Source organism: Chrysemys picta, chromosome 8, assembly GCF_011386835.1.
Source record: "Chrysemys picta bellii isolate R12L10 chromosome 8, ASM1138683v2, whole genome shotgun sequence".
NCBI lineage: Eukaryota > Metazoa > Chordata > Testudines > Emydidae > Chrysemys > Chrysemys picta.
Genome location: NC_088798.1, coordinates 63,649,029 through 63,670,803, shown reverse-complemented (window position 1 = coordinate 63,670,803; position 21,775 = coordinate 63,649,029). Strand labels below are relative to the sequence as shown.

Sequence of the window (21,775 nt, the reverse complement as noted above, 5' to 3'; positions counted from 1 at the left end):
CTGCACATTGGCGATGGTGCAGCAAGAGCAGCAGCAGATGGCCACACAGCAGCAGTCTGCTTCTATTCCTGCCACTGCTGTAACACAGCTACAGAGCCAGGCTATGCTTCTGCAGTTGATGGAGAGCCACAATAGGCACAATTCTCTACTCAACAGTGGTGGCAAGAGGCCCCCTTCCAGCAGCAGGTGAGGCTGCAGAAGCGGTGGTCAATGGCCTCGGGGAAAATAGCTGGTGATGGAGAGGGAAACCCAAACTGGCTAGTCCCTGGCCTTCCTCCATACCTTCAAGATAGTGGTATGAGCAGTAGCATGGGAGGAATCTACTTGGGTGCCCCGCATAGTGCTGTTCTTGATGGGGAGATGCATGTCTACCCCATGGCAGAGGTTGAGCTGGGAGTCTGAGGCCAGAGATCTCAGCTACATGCTGGGGTAGTCAAGAATCTGCCATGGACAGTGATTTTGGGGAGAGACTGGCTGGGTTTCCATGCCCTGATGCAAGGAAGAGTAGAACAGCTGCCTAAGGTAGGAGAGGACCAATGGCCAATTGGAAAAGGAATGGAGGTTGCTGAAAGCCCTCAACCATCTTCAGAGCTTATGGGATCAGCTAAAAGGTATCAACAAGAGTTAGAGGACATAAGCTCCTCCTAGAAGGAGAGAATCAACTGATTGATAGGACGGGAACAAGAATTAACACTGATTAAGGTGCAGGTGGAGAGCGGAAAACAGCAGTGCTTAATGCTGGTGTGAGCCAACAGTATGAAAGAGCTCTCACTGACCATCTATTGATAAACTGGGGGGAAAGACCTCAGGAACAGGCTATTTCCAGAGACACCCCTACTTCACCCAGATGATCAGCAGACAGACCTGCTTTGCCAAAGTGATAGATTATGGCTGTTTTGGGTTAAAATTCACTTAACTCCCGGAAGCAGGGGCAATGAAATGTTAATACCTCATTGTATGACTGCAGAGCACTTGGCCTGTTTTTAATATGCCCAGACCGAAAGTGTGTGACCCAACTGGCACGGTGATCCCCTGCTTTCACCAAAAGAATGTCACGTAACCTCTCTGCTGAAAGCATGTGTCAGACTGATCAACATAGACTTTGTAAGATCTATGTACAGAAACTTTGTGACAGGTTTCAGAGTATTAGCTGTGTTAGTCTGTATCAACAAAAAGAATAGGAGTACTTGTGGAACCTTAGAGACTAACAAATTTATTTGAGCATAAGCTTTCGTGGGCTACAGCCCACTTTATCGGATGCATAGAATGGAACATACAGTAAGAAGATATTTATACATACAGAGAACATGAAAAGGTGGAAGTACCCATACCAACTGTAAGAGGCTAGTTAATTAAGAGAAGCTATTATCAGCAAGGGAGAAAAACTTTTGAAGTGATAATCAAGATGGCCCATTTTGGACAGTTGACAGAAAGGTGTGAGGATACTTTAACACGGGGAAATAGATTCAATTAGTGTAATGACCGAGCCATTCCCAGTCTCTGTTCAAACCTAAGTTAATGGTATCTAGTTTGCATATTAATTCAAGTTCACCAGCTTCTCATTGGAGTCTGTTTTTGAAGCTTTTCTGTTACAAAATTGCCACCTTAACGTCTGTCACTGAGTGATTAGAGAGGTTCTAAGTGTTCTCCTACTGGTTTTTGAATGTTATGATTTCTGGTGTCAGATTTGTGTCCGTTTATTCTTTTGCATCGAGACTGTCCGGTTTGGCCAATGTACATGGTAGAGGGGCATTGCTGGCACATGATGGCATATATCACATTGGTAGATGTGCAGGTGAACGGGCCCCTGATGGCATGGCTGATGTGATTAGGTCCTATGATGGTGTCACTTGAATAGATATGTGAAAAGAGTTGGCAGCGGGGTTTGTTGCAAGGATAGGTTCCTGGGTTCGTGTTTTTGTTGTATGGTGTGTGGTTGCTGGTGTGTATTTGCTTCAGGTTGGGGGGCTGTCTGTAAGCGAAGACAGGTCTGTCTCCCAAGATCTGTGAGAATGAGGGATCATCTTTCAGGATAGGTTGTAGATCTTTGATGATGCGCTGGAGAGGTTTTAGTTGGGGGCTGAAGGTGACGGCTAGTGGCATTCTGTTATTTTCTTTATTGGGCCTGTCCTGTAGTAGGTGACTTCTGGGTACTCTTCTGGCTCTGTCAATCTGTTTTTTCACTTCAGCAGGTGGGTACTGTAGTTTTAAGAATGCTTGATAGAGATCTTGTAGGTGTTTGTCTCTGTCTGAGGGATTGGAACAAATGCGGTTGTATCTTAGAGCTTGGCTGTAGACAATGGATCGTGTGGTGTGTCCTGGATGGAAGCTGGAGGCATGTAGTTAAGTATAGCAGTCACTAGGTTTCTGGTATAGGTGATGTTTATATGACCATCGCTTATTAGCATAATAGTGTCTAGGAAACTTTGTGAGGAGTTGTGTATATATACACATTAAAAGCTATGTTGTCTAGGCCGTGTAGTTAAAGACAGGTCACTCAAAGGCAGCGTATCTTGGGACTAACTTCTCCAAACAGGAGGTGGGAGACACTTAATGTCCTGGTGGACCATTGTGTGTCTTGGAATAGAAGACTATTAGCATACCGAGTCAAATGCTAAAAAAGAGCTTGCAGCCACTTCAGAAGGAAATGAACAGGAAGAGATAAACAGTGAGCAGGGAACATGATTTTCAGATGAGCATCAAAGGGCTAGTCTGGTATATCAGGGGTGTAGAACCCCTTAGGTATCATTCAGTCTGTGAGGACAAGCTACCAGGGGGTTGGAGTTTATAAAGGAATCTTAGCCAGTCTGGTTGAAAACACTGAGAAAAGGACTTGGATAAGCAAGCCTGTAGGAGATAGGGAAATGACTTCTCAGTTGAGTTAAGGCTCTAGCAAACATTATGATGTTTTATATGTAACTGTTTGTTTCCAATATTCTTACTTATTTGAATCTCTGTTCTTTGAGAACAAACATTGTTTTCACTGTACCTAGAAGTACTGCAGGCTAAGCGAAGCAGTGATCCAGACCTGACTCATGTAAGCTGGTGTGTGCGCTATTCCTTTAGGAACAGTGGATCTGAGAGCTCTGGGAGTGTTCAGTGGATCAGGGGCTGGGCACTCCTGATAACGCTTGGAGGACTCGGGTTGGCGTGTGCCTACAGCTTTTCTGTATGGAGAGCGTGAGGCCTGGCAGACTTGTGTTGCCAGAGACTGCTGGTTTCAGGGAGCTGACTCACAGCAGGCACAGACAAGACTCCCTCACACTCAGCGCAGATAGTGTCAAGGTGCCGTACAGCCCTGGGAAGCGTCACAGCTCTGGGAAGTATCACAGGCCGTCACCCCAAGTTTAACCTCACTTGCCAAACGGGGCTAGTGAAGTTAAATCCAAGTGACAATCAGATGGGTGAGGGCAGTTGTTCCTACATGGTGGTGTGGACTGTGTTTAAAGGGTCTTAGATGCAATCTGATCCTCTGTGATACCTGAGGTGTCTGCCGATGAATTGCCACCCCGTGCTGGCCATGGGAGGGAGCCCTCTGTGCCCACCTGGTGAAACTCTCCCCAGCCACCAGCTGCTTGGCAACACAACCTCTGCTCTGGGCTCCAAAGCTGGCTAGTAATTAGCACACCCCATTTTGTTACACTCAACCAGTCCCCTCTCTTCTGGGCATCCACAACGCTGCTGCTTCTGCAGAGACAGTGTACCCCAGTTCACTGGCTGCACCTCAAGGCATCATTCTCCTTAGCACCAGGCACTGAGTAAGGTTTATAGTAAAATGGAATTGAAGTTTATTGAACAGAGAATGAGGTAAAGTTTTAAATCTAAGCAAGTAGAAGGATGTAGAAATATCAGGTTACACGTAAAAGAAAAGCATCCAGGCAACCTACAACCTATGCTTTGTCTAGTCAGGTATTTTCCAGAAGTTTCTTGTGGTGGGATCCACTTTCCATGAGACACCCCTGCTGACATAGTCCCCTCCTGTAACAGATAAGTCACTTGGGACCAACCTTTTGTATACAATACTCCACTATTGTTTCCTGGCCCAGAAGCCCCTTCTTCCAAGAACACTCGTGGGGTCCTTTTGTCCTTGTAAGTCTCCACCCTGCATCTATTCCAGCCAGTAAACCAAGGCTGTCTCTACAGCTGTTTGTTGTTCTTACGTTGATTGGGTCAGTGCTCCGGCTCCCCCTTCTCATATGGTAGGTTTCACTCATAACAATTCTGGAACCCAATGTCCTCCTACATGCTACAAACATCTCACAATAGCGGTCACTATCAGCTAGACCGTAGCTTTTGCACAACCACCTTTGGTGGAATATTGAGAAAGTGGTTGGACACGGATGTCTCTGCCAAGGCATGTCTGTGTTGTACCCTCCTCATCCAGTGTTTAAAGGCAGATGATTGGACGCAACTGAGAATCCTTGTTTCTGCTCAGCCATCAGCAGAACCAAAGTCACTGTGTCCACTTTCCTCTTAATAAAAGCTTTCTTGTTACACACAGGCTCACCACTTGTGAATGGGGAAGTATTGCCTCTTAGACGTGCACAGTGGTGGGGTTTAGTTTCCCCAGTTTTCTGGGTGGGTGCACGAGCCACTTTTATATTGTATTGTTAAAAGGAACCCCTCGACACTGAACCTCACCTTTGCTGCTGACACCACCTGGCTACGAGGACCAGTGTCCAGTTTTGGTATGGAACACCCGCTCGAAAAGGGATCCTGGCTCCAGGTAGAGAAAGAGCCCTGGGACCAGAGAATGATGGCAGACAGATCAAAGTGCAATGTGGACCCAGACACTTCTTCACCAGTAAGCCTGGGCCCAGGTAGGAGGCCAGGGGCAAAAGCAGTGGTCCTCTGTGGGAGGAGAAATGAAGGACGCCTGTTTCATGGGTTCCGTTATGAGCACTAGAGAACTATCAGAGCGACTAGTGGCTGCAGAATGCAAGATACAGCTGATTCCGTGAGAAAAAAGGATCTGGCTGCGGAACATCAGGCCACGCAGGAAGAGAGGGTGACTGATTCTCTGGTCAGTGAACGTGAGGGAGAACTCGAGACTCTGGTTGCAGAGACCTCGAAGCCCTGGGGAGGAGGAAGTTAGGTGGACTGTGCCCTGGGGATGATGTGAGTTTTGAAGTTGGCTTTAAGGATGGAGGGAACACTGCTGTGCATGAATTTATATGTAGACGCTTATATGGTGTTTTGGTTTGGGGGTGAGGTGAGAGCAGCCTCCCATGGGGCAGAAAGAGCCTGCCTGTGAAAGAGGCAGGGGGAGGTATGTCACAGAGGGACTGGGCCCTGAAACTGAAGGAGGTCCAGCTCCCATGTGTCAGAACAAATGCTCCCAGTTCGGCCAATTAAGGGGGTGAGGCTGTACCTGGGGCTATAAGGGTCAGAGACACCCCCACTGAGAGGGAACTGGCTGGGAGAGATCTAGAAAGCAGGACTGCCAGAGTCCCCTGAGAGGGGAGGCAGTGAGCCACTAAATGACATCTGAGCAGAGAAACTTTCTAAGTTTGGACAAAAAGCCTGCCTAAAAGAGACCATGCGTATGGCTGAGAGCATGTAGCAAGCTGGGAGAGCCCAACTTCATGACGCTACCTTTCCCCTGACATCTTCCCTAATGCAATGAGTGCATCAGTGAAAAATATGGGGACACTATAAAACAAATTGAATTTAATACTAAAGGTCTCTAAGCCAGGCTACTGTACTAATAGTCATTTTCAGATTTAGTTCATTACAACCCTCTTTTTAACCTAAGGATTCTGCTAGTGCAGAGTTTGTTTGCTGCAGAATCTAGGTCCAATGAGCTGTGCAGCACATGAACCCCTGACAATTGCTAGCTCTACACAAATTGTGTCTGTGCTCTTACATCACCCTATACTTTTTGTAGGGAAAGAAGAGAAGGAAAAGCTAAGCAAAAGAGACATTGAGCTTGTCTAGACTAGAAAAGCTTCCCAGAAGCTAACCCATTTTAAGACTGGCTCCACTGAAGTCACTGAACTATCTGGAACACTGTTGTAGGCAAGAGAAAGCCACTTGGACCCTCTAAGTAACTGAGCTGATTGTTAAAAAAAAAAAAAAAAAATGCTCCAGACACTCTTCTGTCCTGGGGATATTGCTCCAAAGCAGATAAGGCCAGTATATAAAGGGCAAGTGCAAGGAAATGGGCTAAGAGTAGAATTGGCCAAAAAAACCCCAAACAAAAAAACACACCCCCAGTAAATACACATGAAGCAGATTGTTCTAGATGTATACCATACACACACTACAGTCTTGCAAGAAATTATCACAGACTAGGGTTGAGGTTCAGCAGTTATGCCAAAGAAAAATGCAAATTGCTAAGTTACATTTACTTATGATAATCAATTTTTAATTCTTTAGTAATTAGCATTTAAGCACACTAAGAATGCACGTGTCTTTAAGAGACTTTTAAGGGTGTGGTTACTACTGTATAAATAGATTTCTTACGCCAATTTATTTGGACTTAAAGTTAAAATCTAAAATATGGTGCCCTGATGTCTCACTAGACAGTGCAGACTTATGAAGATAATCTAGTTATTTCTATTAAGGAACAGAAAGGGAAATACAATCATTGAAGGCAAATCTCACCATTTCCATATCCCAGGGTTCAGAGGATAAGGGGAGTCCTTTCCATGTGCCTGGTCCAGGTGTCAGTCATCGTTGACCTGTGTCACCCCGCCTCAGTGGGTCACAACTGAGAATACCTAATTCAGGACAAGCTGCTGAGAAAAAGGGCAGACACACCCCAAAACCGGTGGTTATTCTTCCATGAGATATATCAAATCAGCAACAAAAGTAAACATCTGTCTCGCCGCACTGGCTAACAAGAAGTCAGAAATACAGCCTCCTTAAGAATTTCAGTCCTGGATGCAACACCCAGACACTAGACTCAATGATGAATGGTTATTTAAAACCAATTTCATCGAACAAAGGTGTTCTTCTGATCCCAAAGGACCAGCCGCATACCCAGGTCAATATATAACTCAGGTCTTAACCAATAATCATGCAGTTGCCAATCCTTTAGTATCTAAAGGTTTATTTATAAAAAGAAAGAAAGATCAGAGTTAAAATTGGTTAAAGAAATCAAATATATATAATAAATACAAAGTTCTTGGATCAGTCTTGTAGCCGTGATGGAATAAACTGCTGGCTTATGTCTATGGTTGCTTCCAAATCATTGGAAGGTCCTCAGTCCCTTGGTTAGAATGCTCCCATTTGTATACATCCATAGACAAGAGGTTTGAGCAGGAAAGAGGCAAAATGGAGATGTTTCCAGCACCTTGTATACCTTCTGCCAAGTGACGGGAAACCCATTGTTCTCACTGGTGAAAAATACAGGTAACTAACAACATGATGGTGTTTGGAATCACGTGGGAATCACTGTATTCGCAAAAAGAATAGGAGTACTTATGGCACCTTAGAGACTAACACATTTATTTAACTCTAAGGTGCCACAAGTACTCCTGTTCTTTTTGCGGATACAGACTAACACGGCTGCTACTCTGAAACATGTCCATGCAAGTTTCCCTTAGTCACAGTAGAAGCCATCACTCATACTCCAGTTAGAACATTCACAGGAAAGTCCATTAAGTGTAGATAGGCATCTCCCCTGGTCCATTATGAGTCAAGTGTTCTTTTATGGGCCATTCAACTTGAATTGTTCCTTCACAATGTGCTGGGTAAATACCTTGTGGGTGCTACCCAGAAGCAAACACATTTGAAATACAGGTACATAGTTAATAGTCATAACTTCAGATACAAAAATGAAACATGCATACAAATAGCATAATCATATTCAGCAAATCATAACTTTTCCTTAGACCCTTACTTGACATATTTTGTCCAAGATTTGTTGTAATGATATAACAGTGGTAGCAACAATGATCTACATGGGCATATTTTAATTTTAATGTCACAAACTGCCATTGCTTGTTGGGTACAGTCAACTCTCCAGTTTTATACACTCTAACTTCAGCGCTCACTGGAGAACTGGACACATTTCTACTGGGCACATGCCAAATGAGTATTCAGATTTCAGCTTCCATCATCATTTAATAGATGGCATTGCTGCATAACAAATGTATTCAATCCATTTCTTATTGGAGGCTTTTTATGTTTGATTCATTTCAAGGATTGTATTTCACCAATCTCTGCTATCAGTTGGTATCCCCCCATAAAGGGATTTCTCCTAATATAAACCAGGGTATAACTTTGGGATCTCTTTCTACATTTTTCCTTCCTTGTGCCAGACAATTCCTACTACTTCTAGAGGGCAAGAATTATTTACAATGAAAACCAACAAAATCCTTTATAATCTTCTAAATCTGGAGGACATACTGCGTACAGTCTTTGATTGTACATAAGCATTTCATGTTATTCAGGACTTACAATAGGACAAGAGACATTATCCATGTATAGAAAGCAGTATATGTGACTCAAGGTAAACAAATGTGTAGATTCTAATTTGGGGTGAAAGATTAACCATGGTATATTTGATTTACAAGGAAAACAGTGTGTAGTTTATGATTTCGAGTGAAAACGTGGTTTGGATTTCTAGGGGTAAAAGGCAGTTTGCCCCATTTGATTTTCCATCTTACAGCCAGTGATTTCTAGTTGGACTAACTTGCAGCTTCCCCATCCATCTCTTGATCCACTCACCATGTACAGTTGCAACCCCCTTTTCTTTTTCTCCGGTACTCAGCCAAAAGCCTTATTGCTGTAATTACAGCTGCTGTTTCAACTTCCTCTAGAGCATCTTTTCATTTGCAGACTCCTAAAAAGTTTCAAATGGAGGTGCAGACCCCTTTGGAAATCTTAGAGAGTCTGGGGAACCCCAGGGGTCCGTGGACCACAGGTTTAAAACCACTGCTCTAGGGTTGGTATGGAAGGTGGCATATGGTGACTGCAAACAAGTAGCTGCTATTTTAGCACACTGGAGGCAGTGCAGGAAATTGTTAACCATGAGCAATATCTGTTTTGAAGCTGGTGTGAAAGGCTTCATTAAGGGCAGACACTCCTCCATAGGCACATTCCCCCTTACTTAGAAGCTGGACGCTCCTGACTAATCAACAGGGGGTTCTATCGGGGTCCAAAACTGGTGTGGTGGCTGTTTTGAGTACCATTCTGACTCAGATCCAGCTCTGCAGGGAGAAGATAGAGCTGCCAGGGGTAACCCAGACTGGATCTGTGGGTTGGATCTCAATATCTGCATTTTAGAGAAGTCAGTGGGATGGAGAGTGGGAAGACACCATAGAAGAGGAATCGTAGACTGGAGGCCAAACATCTTTTTGTGAGTTGTATTCAGTGAGCCAAAGGCACTATGCAAGCTTAACAGCCACAGTCATTGTCAGTTTATCATATTTGAAGATGAGTATGTACTCTATGTTCTGGACATTGAAATAATTGGTTATGCTGTACAACTCAATGTTTTATTGCCAATACTGAGGGTGAACTTAGGTTAAAGCCAAAAATCTCCAACGGTCAGAAGTTCCAATCCCTGTACTTATTTTGTGAAATTTAAATATGTATATTAGTTAGGGTTTAGGCTCTGTGTTATATTGTTTGTTTCAAGGGAAAACAACAACTCTTTATAGTTAGTGATGTTAATCTAGCTAGGACATGTTTTAATGAGTCACCTTTGGAGTGTTATTCAATTAAAAGAAATTTCAAACGGCAAGTTGTGTGCATGTGTAAGTAACTGTCGTATGGTAAAGGCTGGTGCTGGATTCCTAAGAAAAGAAAGGGAATCATATTATAACTTCCACTTTTTAACTTGAGAGAGGTCCTGTAGAAAATCTAGTTGTAGTTTCTCAGGCGGATGTGAATTCATGGTCTGTGCTAGTCAGATAAATGTCTTCTGTAGCACACATATGGTAAATAAAATCAATTTACTTTCCCTTTACATAATGGGTTACTTTGCATAGGAAAGCAGGCTGTCACCCTTGTGTGCTAACTTGGGATATGCCTACACTGGTTTAAAACCCACAACAGCAAATCTCAGAGTCTGCAGATCCACACTCTGGCTACAGCACTGAAAACTGCTGCTCAGACATTGGGCTTGGGCTGGATCCCAGGCTTTGAAATCCAGGAAGGGAGATGGGTTTCAGACGCTAAGCAGCAACATTTACACTGCTGTTTTTAGCGCCATAGTATGAGCCCAAGTCTGTAGACCTGGGCTCTGAGACGTGCTGCCACAGCTTTTAAAATGCAGCATAGATTCTTGACTAGCTAGTTAACAATACTCATTTAGCCATTTTAGTTTCTATTCTCAGGGATAGGAATTCCTGACCATGACTGTGGGTCCTTAAAGTGATTCACATGATGGGAACTATTTTCCTATTGTCTTTACTTCCTAGGTAGATCCTATTTTGGGATAAAACAGGGGGATGGCTTTTCTAATCTTAAAAGTGCCTTAAAGACATGTGTACAGGCTGAATGTTACTTCCACGGGGGTGAAAGTGTGATAAATGTTAGGTATTAAAGAAGTGGAAATTGATGGTCAGAAGTGGCATCTGAGACCCTTTGTCCCAGGGTCCACTCACCATAGGTTGCTCCATGGAAATCAGCTCTTTTCAGGTCTGAAGGCTCCTTCTGCTGCTCACTGCATGCCCTCCTCCCGCACTCTCAGTCCGTCAGAGTACTCCTTCTTTGTGACTTGCCCCTCCTGTCAGGTCACTATGTGTGTTTCCCCCTTCCAGGGAATCAAAGTCTTCCTTTAACAGCAGTCTTAGTCTTTTCATTCACTGCCTCACTTCCCCAGTAGTTGGTAGGGGAACCAAGCCCCACTCTCGATACTGGGTTTCAGCCCAAACGCCCTCCTCCCAGGGAATAACTGAGGACTAATTTCTCGAGCCCCAAATACACTTCCCTTCCCCCAGGAAGTCATTGCAAACTGCTTCCCTGTAGCCCCTTTCTGTTATCAGCTCCCTAGCTTTATAGAACCCCACTTGTTCCTGCATAGGTGAGCTTGCCCTAATTGGGGCTTTCCTCTCAGCCTTAATTCCCCCATCTTGCAGCCTAATAGTTTAATTGGTCCTTCTGACCTTCATTAACCCCTTCAGGGTGAGTCTGGGGAACATACCCTATCACCCCTTTTAAACAGAGTCAACACCACCAAATAGGAAACCTACCCCCACCCACTCTGTGAGATCCTAGGGCACAATCCAGACTAGTGGGGGGCTGTGTCACCCCTGCCCTGCAACCTGGGGTGCCTCACAATGCCTTGCTGTAGTAACTCTCCCCCCCCCTCCCCCAGGCTGCTCACAAATTATCTTGGTGATGGAGAGGGGAGCTCGAGCTGGGTTGTCCTTGGCGTGGTGTGGCCTTCCTCCATACCTTCAAGATAATCATAAGAGCAGCAGGGTGGGAGGAATGTACTGGGGTGGCCCGTATAGCGCTGTTCCCGAGGGGGAGACACACGTCTGCCCCATAGCAGAGGCTGAGCTGGGAGTCCAAGGCCAGAGAACTCAGCTATACGCTGGGGTAGTCAAGAATCTGCCCTGGCCAATGATCTCGGGGAGAGACTGGCTGGGTTTCCAAGCCCTGATGCAGGGAAGAGCAGAACAACACTGTAAGGCAAGTGAGGACCAATGGCCGATTGGAAAAGGAATGGAAGGAGCTGAAAGCCCTCGACCATCTTCAGAGCTTATGGGATCAGCTAAAAATCTAAAGAGCTGGAGACATAAGCACCTCCCGGCAGAGAATCAATCAATCAATAGGACTGGACCAAGAATTAACATGGATTAAGGTGCAGGTGGAGAGTAGAAAACAGCAGTGCTTAATGCTGGTGTGAGCCAACAGCCTGAAAGAGTTCTCACCTGCTGTCTATTGATAAACTGGGAGAAAAGACCTCAGGGACAGGCTATTTGAAGACACACCTACTTTTCCTAGGTGATCAGACAGGCCTGCTTTGCCAAAGTGATAGATTTTGACTGTTTTGGGTTGCAGGGGTAATGAATGTTATCACGAAATTGTATAACTACAGAGCAGCTGACCTGTGTTTAATATGCCCTGGCTGACAGGATGTGACCCACAGACCTCTTGATGCCAACTGGTGTGTCAAGGCTGAATCCCCACTCTGGAACTTCGAGTGCAGAAGGTGGGGGCTCGCAAGGATTTTTAAAGATTAGCACTTGCGACTCCAGGCTTGTTTTACACTCCCAAGGTTACAGCTTTTCTCTGACTTTGGCTTAGTAAACTCTGCCACCACCCAAATGCAAAAAAACCCTTGGACCCAGGAAGGAGCACTTGGGAATTCCTCCCTGTGGTGTACCCTCAAGCCCTTTCACCCCCCTCCGGGGAAGAGCTGAGAAAGAAAACAAAGGAAATCAGCTGTTGCCTCCAGTTAATTAAACAACCTGTGCACAAACCTCTTAGGACACCAAAAATCCAATCCTGTTCTTAAAAAAGGTAAATTTTATCAAAAATGAAAAGGAAGAAAATACATCTGGAACTTAGGCTTTTGCTAGATTTTAAAAGAGCAATTCCAAAAATTAAGCACCCAAAATAGCTTTCTTGGCGGTTCAGCTTAAAGGTTACAAGCAAACTAAAGCATCTGGGGTTAGCACAGAGGAGTCCACAAACCAAAATAAAGAAATAAACCTGACCGTGTCTAGCTAAACATTCCCTCTCCCAATGATTCCTTCTAGGTATGAAAGATAATTTCTCATGCCTGGTTCAAACCTTACACAGCATTCCTGCTTATGGCATTGCTGCTCCGTGTCCCTACAGCCCAGAGAGAACAACAGACAAAGGGAAAGTTTCTTTTCCAATTTTAAAAAGTTCTACCTTCCCATTGGCTCTTTTGGTCAAGTGCCCACTTCCTTTTCTTTACCTGGGGGACTTTTAACCCTTTACAGGTAAAGCAAGCAGAGAAGAGCTACCAAGAGGGATTTTACAGCTAACTGGCTGGCTGGGTGTCCATAAAAGGGAGCTAACTCCCCCCTTTCATTTATCATAGGGTGTGACCCACAGACCTCTTGATGCCAACTGGCACAGGGGCTCTGGGATCTCCTGGTTTTACTAAAATAATGTCATGTAACATCTCTGCGGAAAGCCTACATCAGACTGCTCAACATAGTCCTTGTGAGATGCATATACAGAAAGTTTGTGAGGAGTTGGGTATATACACACACACACACTAAGAGCTATGTTTTCTAGGCCATGTGGTTAAAGACAGGACACTCAAAGGCAGCGTATCTTGGGACTAAGTTCTCCAAACAGGAAGTGGGAGACACTTAGTGTCCTGGTGGACCATTGTGTGTCTTACAATAGAAGTCTATTAGCATACCAAGTCAAATGCTAAGAAAGAGCTTGCAGCGACTTCAGAAGGAAATGAACAGGAATAGATAAACAGTGAGCAGGGAACTCGTTTTTCAGTTGAGGATCAAAGGGCTAGTCTGGTACATCTAGGGTGCAGCAGAACCCCTCAGGTATCATTCAGTCTACGAGGACAAACTACAAGGGGGTTAGAGTTTATGACGGGGTGGGGGAGGGGGAGGCAGGGGTGCGTGTGTGTGTAACCTTAGCCAGTCTGGTTGAAAACACTGGGAAAAGGACTTGGATAAGCATGTCTGTAGGAGATAGGGAAATGACTTCTCAGTTGAGTTAAGGCTCTAGCAAGCATATTATGATGTTTTATATGTGTAAGCGGGGGAATGGTCCCGCTATTGTGGGGAACTTTCCTGGCTTCTGCACTACCCCGGTGAAGTGGGCTAGCGAAAGGATCCGAGTCCTCGCTCCCACTTCCTTTACCCAGAGGCCTCCCTGCCCTTGAGGACTCCCCTTCCACTCTCCTGTCTGGCAGTGTCCTCGTAAACCCCGACAAGGCTGGGCCCAGGATTCCTGGGGGGCTCGACCCCCAACCCTGCTGTGGTCACCCAGGGCAGGGGCTATCCCAGGACCTCCTCGTTCAGGCTGGTCAGCGTACACTGGCAGTTCGGGATTGTTGTGCGTGACCACAGTGGGGGGATTTGGCTTCCATTTGTCCTGTATTTTATTACATCTCCGGCGTCTATGGCTACGAACTGGTACACAGTCACCAGATCTGATGAGAGCCCCACTGGACTTGCTATCATAAGTCCTTTTCCTACTTTGGGCTGTGTCTTTAGTTGTACTGAGAGCAACTTTCCAGGCTGTCTTCAGCCTGTCATGGTGACCTTTGACCTGGTCATCATAATTGGTCACCTCATTCTTAGAAAAGACTTCTTGATGCTTCTCTGGCAACGCCCTTATGTTAGCCACATGTGCAGGAACCAGCCCTTGACATGCCGCTTGAACTGGAACTGGCAGTCTCCCATCACATCTTTCTTGAAGAAGGGTAACTCGTCCTCCCTTCTCCCTCGTCACCTGCAGCTCATTTCCTGGTACACAGCTGTGTTCGTCAAGGATCTTCCCTCTCCAAGGAGGAATAATGGTCTTCCGTTCTCTGCCCACTTTAACATTTCCCATATGCCTTGTGGGGCCCAGGGAAAGACTCTGCCTCTCCTCTCGAGCCAGTACTCTACACAGCACAGCATTCTTCATAGAGTGCTTGTGACAGTTCATCCTCCTGGTCCCTTTTCCTGGTAAGAGTAGCTCCTTCAGCTCACTAATGATGTTCATTCGTAGAATCCCTGGGACTCCTTCTCCTATATGGCTCCCTTTTGAGGCTTTGTCTTTCAGGATGAAGATGCATTTTCCTGGCAGTGTCTGGCCCATATACTCTATGTCTGCTTCAAGGCACCCCACCACTGGGATTGCCAGTCCATTAACAGCTGTTAGACGTACAAACCGTGTGCTGTGCATGGTCAGATCCTTGTCCTTCAGATATTTTTGAAAATGCGACTCATAATGGTGGTGACTTCTGAGCCAGTATCTAACAAACATCTGGTCTTCACCCCTGCTATACATACTTCAGCAGTTAGACAGTCTCCAAATGCTCGCTTACAGAAGTCGCTAGATATGCTGGCACTGCCCATGTTCCTCTCAACACTGTATGCAGAGGGATTTTCCACGAAGGACAGGCCTAGGAATCCTTCTGCCACTGCTTGGCCTTCTACTGTAGAGGGACCACTTGCTCCTGGTGCCCCATTGGTTTCGAGTGCCTGGGACTCTGTTCTCCTTCTCAGTGGACATTCTCGGCTAGTATGTCCTGGCCTTTCACAAGTGTAACAAATGTATCTTCCCAGCTCGTCCTTCAGTGGGGCTCTTCGGGATCCCGGTGCCCTTGGATACTTTGGCATACTAATGGGATTCTTTTCTTTCATCAACTCGGTCATCACTTTCAGCATCTCCCCCTGTTGGACTGCCAGTTTTTGGACAGCTTCACTTAAGCTTTCCAATGTTAGCTCTGTTTGGGGCAGGACCTTTTCCCCAGCAGCTGCATTCACTAGGCCCCCACTTCGTGTATGGGGATTAGGCTTGGCCGCCTCTGCCACAGGAACTTCCTCTTCTTCTGACCACATAATGGCAGCCTGCATGAGTTCATGGAACTTCTTACTGGGCTCTTCTTTAAACTTCCTTTTCATTTCACGTCGGAGGGAGTCATCACGGAGCCCCAGCACCAACTGCTCTTTCAGAACCGTATCTGGGTCTGGAACTCGCTGAGGGTCTTGCCGCTCCACTTTGCTCATTCTCTCCTGGAGGTCATATGCGTATGCCCGGACAGTTTCACCAGGCTCCTGCTTTCTCTCAAAAAACTCCTTTAGTCGGGTTCCAATAGGTACCTTGTCTCCAACACTTTTAGGAGGAGTTCAAATATCTTTTCCACATCTTTCTTGTCTGCCACTGCCATGAACTTTACTGTGGCCTTGGCCTGGCCCTTGAGGTGCTCCTCTATGAAGTCCACATGATCTTCTTCAGGTATTCTTAGCACACGCAGAGCCGCCTTCACAGACTTGACCCACTCCTCTACTGTAATGTCTCCTGGTCTAGTCGGGAAGCCACCAAACTCCGTGACCTTCCGCTCCCGTGGGACATAAATAGTAGGGGGTTTCTTAGCTTCTGCTGTCTGTTGGTCTATTACTGCCTTGGCCAGAGATAAGGCTTCTCTCTGTTCAGTTCTAGCTTGCTGTAATGCCTCTGCTTGGTCTGATAATCTGCACTGAAGTTCAGCAAACTGGGTTCGTAGTTCTTCAATTCCAGCCATGGTAGGGTGCTCAACTAGGCCCGGACCATGCTACTAGAACTTAACCAGAAAACCAATGGGATGGACCCTGTGGATAGGATCCTGTTCGTGACGCCAATTATGTAAGCGGGGGAATGGTCCCGCTATTGTGGGGAACTTTCCTGGCTTCTGCACTACCCCGGTGAAGTGGGCTAGCGAAAGGATCCGAGTTCTCGCTCCCACTTCCTTTACCCAGAGGCCTCCCTGCCCTTGAGGACTCCCCTTCCACTCTCCTGTCTGGCAGTGTCCTCGTAAACCCCAACAAGGCTGGGCCCAGGATTCCTGGGGGGCTCGACCCCCAACCCTGCTGTGGTCACCCACGGCAGGGGCTAGGGTGTCCCCACTCCGGGGTACTCTCTCTGCACTGGGCACCTCCCTGACCCACTGATCATTTCATACAATTTAAAGCAAATACAAGTTGTTTAATTAACAATAAATTTTAAAAAAGAATAAGGAAAAATGGGAAAGGTTAAAGGAAAACACATCACCCCGCTCTGCGGCAGGGAACATCACAAACAGTGTCTCTGGAACGTCAGGGCAGTTCAGTCTGTTCCTTGTAGGTCCCAGGCTCCTTCTCAGGCCCTGGCTGTGCTGCAGAGACGCTGCGGGTCGGACACTTGCTCTGGTGGTGGCCACACGCTCTCAGGCTCTAGGTGGCAGGACCCTTCTTCCCAGTGTCGCCCCCGCCCGGTCGGGGTTATGATCCCCCTGCAAGTCTGGCCTGCAAGGCCTCTTGGCTGAGGCGTCTCCCTGTGCTGGGCCCACTGCCCAGGGTCCCCCTCACTCTCCCCAGCTGCTCACCGCACTCGGACTGCACACGGCTCCGGACTGCCCCAGCCCCGGCTCCAGCTCCACTCGGCCTCAGCACAGCTGCTGCTGCTGCTCTGCCTTCAGCCCCCTGGGCTGCTTCTCTGGCCTCTCTGGCTCTGGTTGCTGCAGCTCTGCCCCCAGTACAGGTCTGCTCTGCAGGCTGCTTCTGTGACTCTGCTCCCAGCTCTGACCTGCTTCCTGGCTGCTTGTCTGGCCCCTCTGGCTCTGGTTGCTACAGCTCTGCTCCCAGGGCAGCTCTGCTCTCTCTGGGCTGTGCTCTGGCTTTGGGGCTGCAGCTCTGCTCCCAGCAACTTAGCTCGGCCCCACTCTGTCTGACTCAGGCCATTCCCGTTCACACGGCGGATGGGACCCCCCTGGCCTCCTGACTCCCTGATTAGCCTGCCCACCCTGTCAATCAGGCTGATCTGGAGCATTGGCCTCTCCCCATTGTTCCTGGGCACTGTCAGTCTCAGGCTCCTGATTTGCCATCGACCCTTCCCCTTTTAGTGCTGGGAGCAGCCAACCAAAACACCCCCACTGAATGTTAGTAAGGGGGCAACAATCCCCTTACATATGTAACCGTTTGTTTCCAATATTCTTACTTATTTGAATCTCTGTTCTTTGAGCATGTTGGGGTTACTATGCCTGCCTGAGCCAGAGTTCTTCCATGTTTAAACTCTGTCCTTCCATGTTTAACTCTAATCGACCTTAACAACCAAGGACAGGTATTGGAATGTGTAAATAGCTAGTTAGCAATTACGACCTTGCTCATTTCAGGTACCAAACAATAATGATGAGGTTTGCATGTTTCTAGCTGAGGAAGGGGTAATAAACTAAGGGTAAACAGGACCAAATAACTGTTTAGAGAGAAGTTACTAACAAACTAGATTTATAGCCCTAGAATGATTTAGTTGCTTAAATGTATAAACATGCCTTTGGTAGAGAGGGGAGGGGGAGTAGGGGGAGATGGTAGGAAGGGGGAGAGAGGGGGAGCTTAGTTGTAAAATGTATAAAGAAGAGAGAAACTGTTTTTGCTGGTGTGCTCGATTTGAGACTTGCCTGTCTCCTTGCACCACTTTGAGATCTCAAATAAACTTTGATTGTTTCTCCACCCCGGTATGTTTATTGGCGTGAAGCACTCCGGGCAACGAACCTCACTGTTGCTGTCCTCGGGCCCCTGTGCCGGCAACAAGAACAAACATTGTTTTCACTGTACCTAGAAGTACTGCAGGCTAAGCGAAGCAGTGATCCAGACCTGACTCATGTAAGCTGGTGTGTGTGCTATTCCTTTGGGAACAGTGGATCTGAACGCTCTGGCAGTGTTCAGTGGGTCAGGGGCTGGACACTTCTGCTGATGCTTGGAGGACTTGGGTTGGCATGCATGTAGCGCCCCTCTCCACCTGGTTACCTCCTTTAATGGCAATCTGCTTACAGGTTTTGATGGATGGGTCTGGGTTCTTTTGGATCCCGCCACCCACTCAGCAGGGTGAATCTTTTTTCTTTTTTTCTATGAAATTATTTGGCGGTGCCTCCACCCCCCTCGCTTCTTCCTGGCAGGGTCACCAGGGCAGCTTGGGTGGAAAATTCTAACTACAGAGTAATCTCCACTTACTTGCCAGATAGTTGGAGACTTCCAAGAAATAACACAACATATAAAAATATATTCCACACAATAATTATATTAAACAGGCAACAAATACAACATAACAGGGTGAAACACTATTTTTAGGGTCACCGGTGCCCACACTGAAAATACCCGTGACTTGATGTAACAAGTGTAAAATTAGTGTCCTGTTAGTACGCATACTTTGCTGGGGCCCTTGATGACCTATACAATTCTCTGCAGTGGTTTAACAGTGTGGCTGACTGGGTTCAGTACAGCTCAAAGGACCCACAAATGGGAGGAGGTGGTGAATCCCTCCACAGGTATAATAAGCAGCAGGTTATAAAATCCTCAAACCCGTATTCCCTGGCTTGAGGACACAGTTCAGGGAGTAGGGGGTCCCCAAAACAAATTCCCTGACTAACTAACTAAAAGACGGTGCACTCACGAACTCCATGAATGATATTCAGGTTTGAAGATGACGCTGGACTCTTCAGTCACTGCAGAGGGGCTGCTGTCTGCTGTCAGGGATCCTCCTCAAGCAGGAATCAGGCAGCGTTGGTCCCAGGATTTCCCCTCATCACAAAGGGGTGCAGGGCTCAAGGTGTAGGTTATACAACTACCCTAACATCCAAACTGTAGCCTCCTAGCCCAGCCTCCAGCCACACACTCAGCAGGCAGCTTCCCTGGACTAGCAGTGCTGACGAAGGTTTCTAACCATCAGAGGGGTGAAGTTTTGGAACAGCCTTCCGAGGGAAACAGTGGAGGCGAAAGACCTTTCTGGCTTTAAGATTAAGCTTGATAAGTTTATGGAGGGGATGGTTTGATGGGATAAAGTGACTTTAGTCAATAGGTCAATAAAGTGCCATCGCTGGTAATTAGTAACAATGGTCAATGATGGGATATTAAAAGTTACGACAGAGAACTTTTTCCAGAGGGTCTGGCTAGAGAATCTTGCCTGCATACTCAGGGTTCAGCTGATCGCCATATTTGGGGTCGGGAAGGAATTTTCCTCCAGGGTAGATTGGCAGAGGCCCTGGAGGTTTTTCGCCTTCCTCCGCAGCATGGGGCAGGGGTTGCTTGCTGGAGGATTCTCAGCGATTTGAAGTATTTAAATCATGATTTGGGGACTTCAGCAGCTGAGTCAAGGTAGAGAATTATTCCAGGAGTGGGTGGGTCAGCTTTTGTGGCCCGCATCATGCGGGAGGTCAGACTAGATGATCATAATGGTCCCTTCTGACCTTAGAGTCTATGAGTCTAGGAGACTAGTCTCACCTAGAGAGCTGGAGGTGAACCCAGCCTGGCTGGGGAAATTTCTCAGAAAATGCTACCAACTGGGACTCATCCAGGGGAAAGAAAACCCAGGTGAGGGATCGGCTGTCAGGTCCCTAGAGGCCAGTTCTCAGGGGGAACCCTGCTTGCAGGCCTGGGACTCCCCAGCTCCCCACACAACCAGTCCTGCCCTTGCCCTGGCTGGCTCCAGCCTCTCCAAAATGGCTTCTCCCCTCTCCTGAACTCCCTGGGAGGGGCATCTCACTCCCTATTGGTTGCTGGGCAGACTCTGAGTTTGCCTTGGCTCCTCCTCCCTGAGCTGCCAGCAGACAGAGCTCCGGGAATCTATGTAATCTCCTTGGGGGTTACATGTGCCTATAGCTAGCCTGTATGGAGAGCACGAGGCCTGGGGAGGCCAGTCAGACTTGTGTTGCCAGAGGCTGGTGGTTTCAGGGAGCAGACCTGCAGCAGGCATAGACAAGACTCCCTCATGCTCAGCGCACATGGTGGCGAGGTGCCCCACAGCCCTGGGGAGTGTCACAGGCCAACATCCCAAGTTTAATCTCACTTGCCAAAATGGGGATAGCAAGGCTAAATCCAAGTGACAGTCAGATGGGTGAGGACAGTTGTTCCTATGTTGTGATGTGGACTGTGTTTAAAGGATCTGAGATGCGATCTGACCCTCTGTGATATTTTTTTTGGGGTGGGGGGGGTCACCTCAGGTGGTCCGGGGTGAATTGCTACCTCCTGCTGGCCATGGGCGGGAGCCCTGTGTGCCCACTTAGTGAAACTCTCCCCAGCCACCAGCTGTTTAGCAACACAGCCTCTGCTCGGGGCTCCAAGGCCACCTAGTAATTAGCACACCCCATTTTGTTAAACTCAACCAGTCCCCTGTCTTCTCGGAATCCACAACGCGCACTGAGTTGCTGCCTCTGCGGAGACAGTGCACCCCAGTTCACTGGCTGCACCTCTAGGCATCACTCTCTTTAGCACCATGCACTGATTCAGGTTTATAGTAAAATGGAATTGAAGTTTATTGAACAGATAGTGAGGTAAAGATTTAAATCAAAGCAAGTAGAAGCATGTGGAAACATCAGGTTACACAAAAGAAAAGCATCAGACAACCTACAACCTATGCGTTATCTAATCAGGTATTTTCCAGAGGTTTCTTGTGCTGGGATCCATTTTTCATGAGACACCCCTGCTGACATAGTCCCCTCCTGTAACAGATAAGTCACTGAGGCCAACCTTTTGTATACAATACTCCACTATTGTTTCCTGGCCCAGAGGCCCCTTCTTCCAAGAACACTCGTGGGGTCCTTTTGTCCTTGTAAGTCTCCAGCCTGCATCTACTCCAGCCAGTATACCACGGCTGTTTCTATAGCTGTTTGTTGTTCTTACGTTGATTGGGTCAGTGCTCCAGTTCCCCGTTCTCATGTGGTGGGTTTCACTCATAACAATTCTGGAACCCAATGCCCTCCAGCATGCTACAAACATCTCACAATAGCTGTCACAATCAGCTAGACCCTAGCTTTTGCACAACCTCCTTTGGTGGAATATTGAGAAAGTGGTTGGACACGGATGTCCCTGCCAAGGCATGTCTGTGTTGCACCCTCCTCATCCAGTGTTTAAAGGCAGATGATTGGATGCAACTGAGAACCCTTGTTTCTGCTCAACCATCAGCAGAGCTGAAGTCACTGATAAGCTGGTCTGGGGGGCTGAGCCTTACAGCAGTTCTGGGGACAGTGCTGTAGCAATAGACAATGCAGAAGAGGCGGCAGCAGGGAGGTTCCCCACTCCCCAGTGTAATCACTAAGCGCTGGAACCTGAGATCAAAGTGCAGTGGAGACCCAGACACTACTTCACCAGTAGGCCTGGGCCCAGATAAGAAGCCAGAGGCAAAAGCAGTGGTCCTCTGCAGGAGGGGA

The 21,775-nt window shown here is 47.1% G+C and overlaps 1 protein-coding gene across 2 annotated transcripts in view; it reads right to left on the bottom strand.

The window, feature by feature from the left end:
* Positions 1 to 18,159, bottom strand: part of LOC101948084 (flavin-containing monooxygenase 5-like) — a 57,611-nt gene extending 39,452 nt beyond the window's left edge. For both annotated transcript variants that reach the window (XM_065554643.1, XM_065554644.1), the window contains exons 1-2: positions 16,964 to 18,159; positions 6,607 to 6,737 (exon numbers count right to left, since the gene is read on the bottom strand). The gene's annotated coding sequence lies outside the window, so the exon portion shown is untranslated. The remainder of the gene's footprint in view (positions 1 to 6,606; positions 6,738 to 16,963) is intronic.
* Between the last annotated feature and the right edge of the window lie 3,616 nt (positions 18,160 to 21,775).